This window comes from Salvelinus sp. IW2-2015, unplaced genomic scaffold (genome assembly GCF_002910315.2).
Source record: "Salvelinus sp. IW2-2015 unplaced genomic scaffold, ASM291031v2 Un_scaffold1767, whole genome shotgun sequence".
NCBI classification, from domain to species: Eukaryota; Metazoa; Chordata; class Actinopteri; order Salmoniformes; family Salmonidae; genus Salvelinus; species Salvelinus sp. IW2-2015.
The window spans coordinates 166,232-173,051 of record NW_019943144.1 but is presented as its reverse complement, the minus strand read 5'-3'; the positions used below and the strand labels follow the sequence as shown (position 1 = coordinate 173,051).

At 41.3% G+C, this 6,820-nt stretch overlaps 1 long non-coding RNA gene across 1 annotated transcript; it reads left to right on the top strand.

Moving 5' to 3' along the window:
- The first annotated feature begins 1,454 nt into the window (after positions 1-1,454).
- On the top strand, positions 1,455-2,236 carry LOC112071913 (uncharacterized). Its single transcript, XR_002894194.2, has 2 exons — positions 1,455-1,594; positions 1,876-2,236. It is a non-coding gene; the product is annotated as an uncharacterized lncRNA (long non-coding RNA).
- The last annotated feature ends 4,584 nt before the right edge of the window (positions 2,237-6,820 follow it).

The window sequence follows — 6,820 nt, the reverse complement described above, 5'->3', positions numbered from 1 at the left end:
ATAATATGAGGTGTGTAGTTATACAGTATTATATAGTGTAGGTGTGTAGTTACAGTATAATATGAGGTGTGTAGTATAATATGAGGTGTGTAGTTATACATGATATCTATAGTGAGGTGTGTAGTTATACAGTATATCTATAGTGAGGTGTGTAGTTATACAGTATAATATGAGGTGTGTAGATATACAGTATTAATATGAGGTGTGTAGTTATACAGTATATCTATAGTGAGGTGTGTAGTTACACTATATAAGATATTATACTGTATAACTACACACCTTGCAGGTTGGCAGGTCTGAATATGTACACATTTTGAAGTCCAAGTACACTGGTGGCAATATCAACTTTGACAACCAATCACCTTTCCATATTTCCATATTTCACCAGGACCTGTTTGACAACCAATCACCTTTCCATATTTCTCCATATTTCACCAGGACCTGTTTGACAACCAATCACCTTTCCATATTTCACCAGGACCTGTTTGACAACACATCACTTTCCATATTTCTCCATATTTCACCAGAACCTGTTTGACAACAATCACCTTTCCATATTTCTCCATATTTCACCAGGACCTGTTTGACAACCAATCACTCTTCCATATTTCTCCATATTTCTCAGGACCTGTTTGACCGTCTGCTGGCAAGCTCTGGATCACTTCCATCAACGCATACAGAACCACGTCGTCGAGGGCAACAACGACATCGTCAAGATGACAGCTAACTTCTAACCAGTGTAGTTGACTTCTCCACATCCCTGTCATTAGTTTAGTTCTGCTAACTTCTAACCAGTGTAGTTGACTTCTCCACATCCCTGTCATTAGTTTAGCTCTGCTAACTTTTCAACCAGTGTAGTTGACTTCTCCACAACCCTGTCATTAGTTTAGCTCTGCTAACTTCTAACCAGTGTAGTTGACTTCTCCACATCCCTGTCATTAGTTTAGTTCTCTAACTTCTAACCAGTGTAGTTGACTTCTCCACATCCCTGTCATTAGTTTAGTCTGCTAACTTCTAACCAGTGTAGTTGAACTTCTCCACAATCCCTGTCATTAGTTTAGCTCTGCTAACTTCTAACCAGTGTAGTTGACTTCTCCACATCCCTGTCATTAGTTTAGTTCTGCTAACTTCTAACCAGTGTAGTTGACTTCTCCACATCCTGTCATTAGTTTAGTTCTGCTAACTTCTAACCAGTGTAGTTGACTTCTCCACGTCCTGTCATTAGTTTAGCTCTGCTAACTTCTAACCAGTGTAGTTGACTTCTCCACGTCCCTGTCATTAGTTTAGTTCTGCTACTTCTAACCAGTGTAGTTGACTTCTCCACAACCCTGTCATTAGTTTAGCTCTGCTAACTTCTAACCAGTGTAGTTGACTTCTCCACGTCCCTGTCATTAGTTTAGTTCTGCTAACTTCTAACCAGTGTAGTTGACTTCTCCACATCCCTGTCATTAGTTTAGCTCTGCTAACTTCTAACCAGTGTAGTTGACTTCTCCACGTCCTGTCATTAGTTTAGTTCTGCTAACTTCTAACCAGTGTAGTTGACTTCTCCACGTCCCTGTCATTAGTTTAGTTCTGCTAACTTCTAACCAGTGTAGTTGACTTCTCACGCTCCTGTCATTAGTTTAGTTTCTGCTAACTTCGAACCAGTGTAGTTGACTTCTCCACATCCCTGTCATTAGTGTATTCTGCTAACTTCTAACCCAGTGTAGTTGACTTCTCACATCCTGTCATTAGTTTAGTTCTGCTAACTTCTAACAGTGTAGTTGACTTCTCCACATCCCTGTCATTAGTTAGTTCTGCTAACTTCTAACCAGTGTAGTTGACTTCTCCACATCCTGTCATTAGTTTAGTTCTGCTAACTTCTAACCAGTGTAGTTTGACTTCTCCACATCCCTGTCATTAGTTTAGTTCTGCTAACTTCTAACCAGTGTAGTTGACTTCTCCACATCCTGTCATTAGTTTAGCTCTGCTAACTTCTAACCAGTGTAGTTGACTTCTCCACGTCCTGTCATTAGTTTAGTTCTGCTAACTTCTAACCAGTGTAGTTGACTTCTCCACATTCCTGTCATTAGTTTTAGTTCTGCTAACTTCTAACCAGTGTAGTTGACTTCTCCACATCCCTGTCATTAGTTTACTCTGCTAACTTCTAACCAGTGTAGTTGACTTCTCTCCATGTCTTATTTTGGTAACATACAAACATGCAACTTTTATTTGTGAATAAAAATATCTCTCCTCACTCTGCAGTGTCACCATCTGTTAATCTTGTATATTAGACAAAACAATTGAATAGCATGAATATATAATTAGATGGCGGTCGTTTTACAGTCTCCAAACTAATTGTGCTATTGTGTAACTTATGTGTGCATTAGTAGGACCTGAGAGGGTGGTACCCTAGGGCAGTACCGCCCGCTCCGGTCCTGGAGTCCTCTCGGGTCCAGTCCTAGACCCCGGCACATTCTTCCTTCAAACAGAAGAACAGAAGACAGGGCATCAATCAATACTGTAGAGCTAATATGTAATTTAGCAGACGCTTTTATTCAAAGCGATTTAGTCATAAGCGCATGCATTTTTAGGTATGGCTGGTCCCGGGAATCGAACTCACTACCCTGGCGTTAAAAGCCACATGCTCTACCAACTGAGCTACAAAGGACCATGTGTGGTATGTTTTATTGACATGTATTTTGTAACACAAATCCATAATATAGAATTATAGCAACAGAATGGAAAAGTTAACCAAGTACATTTTTTATTTAAAAAAATTACACACCTCACCTTTATTTAACCAGGTAGGCTAGTTGAGAACAAGTTCTCATTTACAACTGCGACCTGGCCAAGATAAAGCAAAGCAGTGTGACACAAACACAGAATTACACAAACAAACGTACAGTCAATAACACAATGGGGGGGGAAATGAAGTCTATATACAGTGTGTGCAAATGGCGTGAGGAAGTAAGGCAATAAATAGGCCATGGTAGCGAAGTAATTACAATTTAGCAAATTAACACTGGAGTGATAGATGATGTGCAAGTATAAATACTGGTGTGCAAAAGAGCAGAAAGGTAAATAAAAACAATATGGGGATGAGGTAGGTAGATTGGATGGGCTATTTACAGATGGGCTATGTAACAGCTGCAGCAATCGGTTAGCTGATGTTTAAAGTTAGTGAGGGAGATATGTCTCCAGCTCAAGTACTACCATGTTCTGTACATAGTAACAACAGAAAGAGACATCCTCTGCAGGTTTAATAGACGTGCAAAACAGACGGGGTTGGCTTAGAATGTTGACAATGTGTAACCGATATTTCGTCTCCAATGTTTATTGAAAACATAAATACATTTGGACAATGAGCACTTGTCTCTCAAATACATTTTTACAGTTCTTGGTTAGCTAGCTACAGTTCCTGGTTCGCGCCCGGGTCGGGGAGAGGGGACGCCATAAAGTTATACTGTTACATTGATGCTGTTGACCCGGATCACTGGTTGCTGCGGCAAAGGAGGAAGTCGAAAGGGGGGTGAGTGTAACTAATCACAGAGGCCAAGGCCATTGATCCCAGCAGGCAAGGCACCTGCGCAACCGTCTTGCAGCCTGGTGACATAGGAGGTAACCAAACTGAGGAGGTCCTGCAGCCGCCAAGACCGAACCTAGCAGCAGCACCGCCAGGATATTACAAGCACCGACGCCTCCGTTAGTGCCTGACGACCTCGGTGATGAGGAGCCAGCGCGGGTTTGTCTGGGGAAATACCCAACCCGCCTGTACTGTGGGAGAAAACGGGCATTTTGTAGTGTGTGGTTTAAAGGCAGAGAGTGGCTGGAATATTCCTGCAAGGCAGATGCAGCTTTCTACTATCCTTGTTGGAAATGTTACATCGCCTCCAATGCTAACGCCTATAAGGCATTCACCCAAACTGGATATAATAACTGGCAACATGCCATTGATAGCAACAAGGGACTGGGGGGGGCACGCATCAAGCAAAGAACATTTGAAATGTATGGTACTTTGGACAGATTGACAAGCAAGGAATGCACAGGGAGCAGAATTCTGAATTCTGCACAACTTGCTATGAAATCGTATGTATTTGTCATCCATTGTGGACATTGTGGATTTTTTTCTGTCAACGAGCTTCCTCTCAGGGGAACTTTGGATGCGATGGATGCAAGGGGGGCGGGGGACTATTTTTGGCGATGTTAGATTATTCGCTCAGGAAAGACAAGGAACTTGCTAGTGCCTTATGTAACAGTATAACTTTAGACCGTCCCCTCGCCCATACCCGGGCGCGAACCAGGGACCTTCTGCACACATCAAAGCCGCGGCCCTTGCAGAGCAAGGGGAAATACTACTTCTAGGTTTCAGAGCAAGTGACGTAACTGATTGAAACGCAATTAGCGCGTACCCGCTAACTAGCTAGCCATTTCACATCCGTTACACTTATGCACAATTCCCCGCAATGCCACATAGACATCTCATGACAGCCAGAACTAAATAATTGGGATCATGAATGAGGTAGTCACAAAGGAAATTGTGAAGGAAGTAGATGATTCATGGTACACAATTAAAGTGGATGGGACTAAAGACCCAACCGGGTGTGAGAACATTTCAATTGTACTCTGTTATGTCGGCGAAAACAACTGTGTTTGTGTGCGGCTACTGTTTCTTAGGAAACAAACTGTGGCTGCCATATATACAGGAGAGAAACTGAAATGGATGCTTGAGCAGCGATGGACTGGTCATCTGGCCACGGTGAGTGTTGTCGAGTCTTGTGTATCATTAAATGTGAAGACTTATTTATATCAAATCAGTTCTCTAGGTTTAATTATTACGTGATTAAACTAATCATTTACACATGAATTAACTAGGAAGTCGGGGCACCACGGGAAAATGTTTAGAGTTACCGTGCTATAATTTCACGAATATAACTTTTCAGATATTTTAATATCTTATCAATTACAGTCTTCCATTAATGATTATTATATTAATTGTTACCTTCGTTAGTCTCATTCCAAATGTCGTAAAATTCTTGGTTATCTGCACGAACCCTAGTTTCCATAAGGAATCAGCAATATACAAATTGGCTTAATTATTTATTTAAATAACTAACTAACTAAATAATTACAGAAATACATAACAAACAGTAGATATTGGTTACTAACAATGATAGAAAAGTCCCTAGTGGGCTAAGCCGGTATGACAGCTTGGTATACAAAGGAAAGAGTTTGGGGAGATAAAGAGTGGGAAAGACAAGATGGATTACACACACAGTTGATAATTGTTTATTTATTCTTTAACTAGGCAAGTCAGTTAAGAACAAATTCTTATTTTCAATGATGGCCTAGGAACAGTGGGTTTACTGCCTTGTTCAGGGGCAGAAGAACCGATTTTTACCTTGTCAGCTCGGGGATTCGATCTAGCAACCTTCGGTTACTAGTCCAACACTCTAACCACTAGGCTACCTGCCGCCAATTGTACTCATGGACATGCTAATACTTTGCACATGAACGGCCGCTCCTTCTGAAAGAAATTGCAATGTACATATTTACGCCTGTATGTCGTTGTCTCTCCGTTGAAAACACTCAATCATCCTGTAGAGTTCATCAGAGTCTCTGGTTAACTTTCCCAGAAGTCACAATGTATTTCGTGGTTGTAGGTGGTTAGAATGGATACTTCAGAGTACCATTCGGAAATATTCTCATAGAATAGATGCTTCGGTGGTTGTCGCTATTCTCGTTCTAGGTTTATGTAACTTGTAGCTGCAGACTAGTAATTTGTGTCATCTAGAAATTGCACTTACTCTGTAGTGATCGATAGTCTGAATTTAACCATTTCCAGCCGTGTAGCCAAAACTACAGCTGTACGGTCTCCATGACCTATAGAATTGTAGCCATTCCAACGTGGGGACTCTGTCCTGGCGTTCTCTGACTTAATGTATATTTTGTAGGAAGTTTTATCCTCTGTGGAAGAAGGGATGGTCCATGATGCCTGATGAAATGTCTGTCCTCACGGGGGCTTGGCCACTGACTAGTTAAAACTTTATAAATAAACAAGTATCTCGTTTAGAAGGCCAATATCAAATCAAATTTATTTATATAGCCCTTCGTACATCAGCTGATATCTCAAAGTGCTGTACAGAAACCCAGCCTAAAACCCCAAACAGCAAGCAATGCAGGTGGTGAAGCCCGGTGGCTAGGAAAAACTCCTAGAAAGGCAAAACCTAGGAAGAAACCTAGAGAGGAACCAGGCTATGAGGGGTGGCCAGTCCTCTTCTGGCTGTGCCGGGTGGAGATTATAAAGAACATGGCAAGATGTTCGAATCTTCATAATGACCAGCATGGTCAAATAATAATAATCACAGTAGTTGTCGAGGGTGCAGCACCTCAGGAGTAATGTCAGTTGGCTTTTCATAGCCGATCACTAGAGTATCTCTACCGCTTGCAGTCTCTAGAGAGATGAAAACAGCAGGTCTGGGACAGGTAGCACCCAGGTCAGGGTTCCATAGCCGCAGGCAAGACAGTGGCCAATATGACATTACATCTTTTCACAATTAGTTTCATATTCAATCATATATTTTACAAACATTCAGGTAGAAAACTGAGAAAAGTACACTTCCAAAGCTACAGGTCTTCCGTTCTTCTGATTGTCACAAAATAAAACAACCTCGACAGGATTGTTCTTTAAATACCCACGGACCATTCCCACATTCTCAAAAATAGAAAAGTAGTTTAATCCTCCAATTCTGTGCGATGTGACAAATACAATTTGATTTGATATTGATTTTTTGGGTATGACGCTACAAAGGGGTCGGGAACCTTTTTACTAAGAGAGCCA